The sequence below is a fragment of the Nycticebus coucang genome, chromosome 13 (genome assembly GCF_027406575.1).
Source record: "Nycticebus coucang isolate mNycCou1 chromosome 13, mNycCou1.pri, whole genome shotgun sequence".
In the NCBI taxonomy this organism is placed as follows: Eukaryota; Metazoa; Chordata; class Mammalia; order Primates; family Lorisidae; genus Nycticebus; species Nycticebus coucang.
The window spans coordinates 36,079,301-36,086,301 of NC_069792.1; the positions used below are offsets into that span (position 1 = coordinate 36,079,301).

At 35.8% G+C, this 7,001-nt stretch overlaps 1 pseudogene across 1 annotated transcript; it reads right to left on the reverse strand.

Annotated features, from left to right (window-relative positions):
* Window positions 1–3,269: 3,269 nt before the first annotated feature.
* On the reverse strand, window positions 3,270–6,649 carry LOC128563532 (U2 snRNP-associated SURP motif-containing protein-like; annotated as a pseudogene). Its single transcript, XR_008373811.1, has one exon. The product of XR_008373811.1 is annotated as a U2 snRNP-associated SURP motif-containing protein-like (transcript).
* Between the last annotated feature and the right edge of the window lie 352 nt (window positions 6,650–7,001).

Genomic DNA, 7,001 nt, shown 5'->3' on the forward strand with positions numbered 1-7,001 from the left:
GTATGTGAAGGTTTGATATAGATTATTTAAGGAAAAACATATTTATGTCTGATTCGTAGTTTAGAATTAAAGAATGTTCCATCATTAATCTGGCTTTCTCTATTTGGAACATTGAATTACATAAAAGAGTTGCACAAAAGGTAAAAATAAAACCAGTTTTTGATGTTTTCTGACAAGGAAAGAAATTTCCACCCCTCCCCAACCTCACCTCAGTATTCCTCAACTCATACCTCTGAAATCTTCCAAAAAAGTTTGGAATATTATTCAAAGCTGGAAGCAGAGGAAATGTTTAGAAACTAGCTAAGGTTAGAGACCATAATTTTGAAGTGATGCCTATTTTCACAACAGAGGTGATTCCTGCATAGAGAAACAGAGCTGGCAATTAATAGTGGTCTTGCAGGAATGTGGGAGGATGTTGCTTTTATACTGAAGAAGCTCAGTGTCTTGAAGACACTACTGAAAGGTTTGCTAGAGATGAATCATTCTGGGTTGAGTCTACCTGGGGAAAAACAATGAAGGCAAAAAGGGGGCATAGATTAGGGGAAAAGGAGGAAATAAAGGACTGTGAATCCTAATTATATTTGTTTGTTTTTTATGGCTAGCAAGTTGGATATTTGACTTTAAAATTTTACAAGGGCAGTTATTCAAGATGATAAGATCCAACCTATTTTCATGAAAATAGACTAGATTTGATTAGACATAAAAACAGATAATTGAAATCAAGACATACATACAACTATAAAGCTGTGGGCTAGACAGATGACTCAGACAGACACCTGAAGTCAGTCTGAATAGTGATCGAACTTGGGGTATAGTGTGAAGAAACAGAAACCAACATCTTACGAAGAAGCTAGAGGATAATATACTTGAATGTCATTGAATCCCAAAGGATTAGAGATTTTTTTTTATTTTTATTTCATGTGGAGGGATAATGGTCTCTAGAGTAAGGCAACAGAAATTTGGAAGAATTCTGACTTAACTCTTGACAAAAGATACATGAGGAGAGGGAAAATGACCATCTCAACTGACTCTCAACTGAGGAGAGGGAAAATGACCATCTCAACTCCAACTGACTTTCTCTTGTTCAAGAGACAAGAAGATATGTCACATTTTAGTTAATCCTAGGAAAGTAAACTGAAAATTACTTCTGTAACTCAAGGGAGAAAGTGGAGGGGTTGGAGGTATTATGAAAAACTTATGAAAACTAACTGGTGAATCAACAGTTGTAATGTGGGTCTGGAAAGACAACAGGACGAGGCGGGATGAACTTGCAAGCTTTGTTCACAAAAGTTTTACACTTTGGAAATTATTTCCTTAAAAAAAGGGTATCTGCAAGACAGATTCAAATTTTCATAAACTGACAGATCTATAAATAATTTAGAAGTTAGGAAGAAAATAATTTAAAGGCTACATAGATAGGGTAAAACCTGAGTGTTGTCCTGTGAGAGATGGAGGCTGCACTTATGTGGTCCAGAATTGAAAAAGAAAGGGAAGACACCGATCATTGCATGTAAGATCTATTTGGATGCACAGCCATGAAATAATGTTATTCTACCTTGCTATATTTCAATTACTTGAATTAATACTCATGTAGACTGACCCAGATTGAATTATTTTCTTTGTGAGGATAAGAATGTGATGAGATGTTCTACTTCTTCAATATCATACTAATTTTCTCATCCAAAATTAAAATTAAAATGACCTCAAATGACAATGATCTCAAAAAAATATATACTATTTCTGTAAACAATAAAATATAACTATGTTGTGCTTTTCATATACTATTTAAGAAGAAAATTTTCAATTTTCTACAATTCAAAATAAGGATTTAGTCTTTACAATATTTCCTAATAGATATTTTAGAATTGGAAAGCAGTGACTAGAAATATGTGTGCAGTAGTAACCTTGAATGGCTTTTATCCAATACCAAATCTTTCTATTTTCTACAATGTGTTCAATTTCTTTGTGTAGACAAACTTGTACATATAAAAATGCAAGTTTTAATTATTTATTACAACAAAAACATCTGAATGAAAAATACAATGTCAACTATATAAGTCACTGCACAACAAAAAGGGCATATAGTGTGACATTCAGGTTTTAAATCTGAAGCAGCGGAGGCACTGAATTTAATTAAATCAAATATGTAAAAACAGATGCCTAAGGTAAAGGTGAAGGTAAGAAATATACAGTTTGACTTCATTTATTCCTCCTTTCCCCACCAAGAACAGAAAAGCATTTTTAAAAATTGTACATTTCTTTGAAGGAATAATTGATATTATTTCTATGATTAAGTAGAAAAATATTCATAATTTCCAGAGCTATTCAAACTGGAAAAAAAAGACAGTGAACATTCCCTACCATCCTTCAGATTTCATAATTGAAGAGACAAACAATGGAAAATAAATCTGACTAAACACTAGCGCTCCATTTCTATGTCCATCCTGGCTAGCAATTCAAGGACTTTGATCTAAGCTTCTCCTTGACTTTGTGCCACATATGTGAATTCCCTTAATAATTTTATTCACTTACCATGCCTTTTTAGGCTCCCAATTATTAAAATTGCATAGATAAGAGAGAGAGTGAAAAATAACAAGATACCACACCAGCTGTGCTGAGCTAGCTCAGCTTACACAGCTTGAATATTAAATTATACAGAAGGTAAAACAGTGTGAAAAACATGAAATGTGTCTTCTCTCAGAGACCAGAAAAGTTCTCAGAACTAATAATGGTATTTTTGCCTCTGGTAACTGTGGTAAGTGGACAAGTCAGGTAGTTGGCACATAACGTGTGTGGAAACTCCTTCTTTGTGGCACATATGGCACAACAAAAGCTAACTAAAGGACAAGATTCTCACAGAGCTGTAACTAGACCCGTTCAGAAGCTTTGGAGTTGTTTGGAATCTCAGTGATGATAAGTGCGGCACATTTAATGTGAGGAAGTAAAAATTATATTATGCTCTGGTTAAAGAATTATTCTTTGAAGATAGCATTGCTGTCAGTGTGCTAAATAGGAATACAGAAAACAGAATGAATGAAAACATCTTTCAAAAATGTCTAATTTACAGCAAGGGAATAATTTAGAACAAGAATAATAACTGAAATTAGAAAAAGGCAACAGTGAAATTTTCATATGCAACTGCTCACTGGGATGCTGGTGGTAGAATCAATAATTCAATTAAAAATGGTCTTTTAATAACCATGTCTATTTGCTTTTTGAATCTTATTTTCACTTTACCGTTCCAATAGTCTTTTTTTTTTTTTTTTTAGTTTTCTTTTCAGATTTTATTTGAAATCTAATTCAAATTGTCAAATCTACAAAAGAGGGGGGAAGACATCTGTATTATTTTTGCTAAGTCACAACATCCTAAAACAAAATACTACTACTGCCAGCAGATCCATTATACACACTTCTGATGAAATTCATTAGCACAATAAAAATTTCATCTTGAGTAACAGCCACAACGAACATAATTTACACAATATAAAACAATGACAGATCTACAGATGCAGTCACTCAGGAGTTTACACATGCACTCACAAACAAACAAAAAACCCCAGGAATGCCTTTCATTTGATTTTTGTTTTGTTTTTTTTAAAAAACAGACCATTCAGGCACAAAACAAAATTGCATTTCCAATAGGTGACAGAATCTTAAAAATTTATGTCAGTGTTTGTTTTTCTTTGACTTTTTATGAGACCAGTGTGGAGATCAGGACTGAGATCTGGATTTCTTCCCTGATTTTTTAGGGAAGAAACAGATGGAGATCTTTTGTTTTTTTTGCTAACGTCTCTAGGAGAATCTTTGTGAAATGACCTCGACCGTGAGCTCTCCTTATGAGATCTTTCTGAACGCTCTGATCACTCTGATTTTGGTGATGGGGATTTCACTCATCTACCACTGCTACTGCGAGATGGGCTGGGGGATGTACTGTGTCTCCTTTTTCCTTTCTTTCCTTGTTGGAGTGCATTCATCTTTTTCCTTCTTATCTTTGGATGGAGATTCCAATTTTTCTTTATCCTTCTTGTCTCTTTCTCATTCTTGTTCTAATTCTTTCTCTTTCTCTCATGAAGTTTATCTCTGTAGTGTTCTACTTGTTCCTGAAAACACTGGCCTGGTTTCTTAGGTCTTTTCCCAGATTCCAATTCATCCTAAAACTTCATAACTTTTAGCTCAATTTCAAGAAGTTTGGTACGTTTTTCCTCACTCATTTCAGAGTACTTGGAGAACTTGGACTCAGTCATTTCTTCTTTGAGTGGATTAGAGTACAGATGATGTTCTTCAGATTTAGAACTTTGAGTATCTTCTTCATCTTCACTTTCTTCTTCTTGATTTTTATTTTCCTCTTCTTTTGATTCTTCATGCTGGTCAAATAACTCCCATTTAGAAGTTGTTACAGCCTGTGCTTCCAATTCAGATTCATCTACAGCTTCCCATTTTGATGGGGCTACTTTAAATATAGGCTCATTCCTCTTCGAGTCTTCGGTTGCATCCAAAGGCACACCATCAAGATCATCATCAAGACATTTTATAGGGACTCCATCAAGATCATAGATGGGAGTAGCATCAATAGGAATGCCATCCACATCTTCCAGAGGTGCACCATCAAGCTCTTCCTCTTTCTTCATCGATGTCATCATGTACATCCTCTGTTTCCTTTTCTTCAATAATATTTACAAGTCCTAAGAAAATATTCTGTAGTTTGATCAAAAATGGTTCTGGATAAATTTCCCAATCTTCCCATGCTCTGAAGCATGTCATTACCCATTGCTTAAAGTTTTCAGATTGCAAATGGCCTTGAATTGCACGATAGGTAGCATTGAGTTCTGAAAATATCTGACATAACTTGGTTTCAAAAACTTTTCTATAATATGAAACATTGGCAACTTTGGCTGAAGAATTGTATAAAGCATCAGAAACCAAATATAATCTAGCAATCTTTTTAGGATGGGGTGTCTTTAAGACAGACGATGATTCGGTAATGCAATCCACTATTTCTTTAGCAGCTTCAGCATTATTAAGACAGAAAACCATGGCATCTCCAATATCATTTTTCCTCGGAGTTAATCCCCGCAAGATTTCTTCTAATTTATCCCTCTGCTCTTCCTTAAGTGCTCCCTTTTTGCTAGTCTCCTCTACAAAAGCTTCTGTTTCTTGATCTCCAAAAAGATCCATTTTTGAACATATGAAAATCTTCCATCCACCACTTAGTTGGAGAATCTCCCTAAAGAATAGAATAAAGTTTCCACCTATAGTAAACATGGGCTGGTGTCTGGTTTTCGAATAAGAACCTGAACATAGGATTGTTGATTTCTCTGTTCATAATCATAGCTTCAAACATTGGCCCTTCACGTACAACAAACTCTATCATTCAATGTATCAGGGCGAGCAAATTCCTTTCTGTTGGGATAACCATTTTGACTATGGCTTGCGACAGAGTCTTCTCAAAATCCTCCTTGTTTTTAGGTAGTGGTAACATGGGAGCATTGGGGTTTTTTAAGCACTCTCTAGGCTGTGCATTGAAAGGCAGTACGGATGGAGGTGGGGGAAGCATATGTTCCATCATAGAAGGCGGAATGTATGTTGGATGTGGAGAAATAGGTACAGCTTTACCCCAACCTAACTTCATTTCAAAAGACATAATCATTTTTCCATTTATTTTTGTAAAGCTCTTTCAGCATCTCTTCTATTCATAAAGGCCACAAAGCCACATTTCTCTCTCTTGCTCTTTCTTCATCAGTTCTAGGCCATATAATTTTCACACTGGCTAATGGTCCAAATCTTCCAAATTCTTGGCACAGCATTTCTTCATTCATCTGTGGGTTAATGTTCCCAAGGTACAGATTAGTAGTGCTTAGGTCTCCTACATCACGTGAGCCAGGAGCATAATCATCAAGAACAGATGATCTATTTCTTCTTGAAGGCGCGTCCATAGAACGACGCTGACCATCAGAATCTGACTGAGGAGGCTCAAATTGACTTAACTTGTATTTTGTTTTATGTCTCTCATCATACTCTTCTTGAATTTGTTTTAATTCTTCTTTGAAGATTTCCAAATTGCTTTTTTTCTTTTCTTTCTCCCCTTTCTTCAGTGGAGGTTTTTTGGTTTCTATCACAAGAAGAGACAGTGGTCTTTCATTGGAAAACTGATTTGGAGGATTTTTTTGATCTGCAAATCTCGAAGATGGCTTATAGATTTTACCTCTCTTTTCATCTGTTTCATGCTCTTCTTTAGCTGTATTAACAACACCTCTTCGCACAAATGTTATAACTTTATTACCATCACTTTCTTCAAAAGCAGCAAGAAATTCCTCATAAATTTCAGCAGCTACCTTTTCATCCTCCTTTTTCTTTAATTCTTCTTGTTCATTTTTACTTAAATTTCGTTTAGCTGTACTCATTTTTCCAATACTGAATGCTGTAAGTTTGTTTTCTAGAAGAGGTCTTGAGAGATTCTGATGAGAATCACAAAGGCTTTCATGGTTCCTGGGCTCTTAGGACGTGTCCAACTTGGCATATCACTATCTGAGGGTCCAGACGCATCCATATGTGCATCTGAAGAGCCAGATGAATGAACATCTGATGATCTTGTCTTCGAACTGGCCTTCTGAGATCTGCTTGGCGTTTTGTCCGCCATCTTGAGCTTTGCCTTTCCAATCATCTTTGTGTTCTTCTAGCTTCTTGGCTTTATCTTGGTCCACATACCCAACAGGGGAAAGACAGGCTGGTTGAGTTGGTGACAGGGGAAAGTCAAACTGTTTAACTCAAATCCAGACGAAGCTGTTGATAAAATAACAGCTAATGATACTCTCCTGGATTTTTCTTAGTGTTGGTCCTAAGAGCAAAAAGCATTAATGACCAGAAAGAGGGGAAATAGAGGGAAAAGAGGAGAAAGATAAGATGAAGAAGAAGCAGAAAAGGAAGGAGGGGGAGGAGGAAGAGGCCCCAAAGGAGGAGAAAAGGGAAAACATTAAGCTCAGACACAGTTGGTGAGGGAAGGT